The sequence below is a fragment of the Penaeus monodon genome, chromosome 20 (genome assembly GCF_015228065.2).
Source record: "Penaeus monodon isolate SGIC_2016 chromosome 20, NSTDA_Pmon_1, whole genome shotgun sequence".
NCBI classification, from domain to species: Eukaryota; Metazoa; Arthropoda; class Malacostraca; order Decapoda; family Penaeidae; genus Penaeus; species Penaeus monodon.
The window spans coordinates 5933517-5933762 of record NC_051405.1 but is presented as its reverse complement, the minus strand read 5'-3'; positions in this window follow the sequence as shown (position 1 = coordinate 5933762).

The window sequence follows — 246 nt, the reverse complement described above, 5'->3', positions numbered from 1 at the left end:
TATTTTGTAGGAATATTTACGATTTAAAGACCCTTCAGAGCGCCCACTGTATAAATGCATTTCACATACCCGTTTTGTTCGGGATGACACGGGGGTTTCCAAATAAAATTTGCTTATCAACCCCAAACTACACGTGTAATCCAAAAGAAAAATTTTCCCCCTTTTTATCAAACTAACCTCCCCAAAGGGGGAAATTTTTCCCACATAATACATTTTAACCCCAACTTATCGAAAAATTTTTATGTT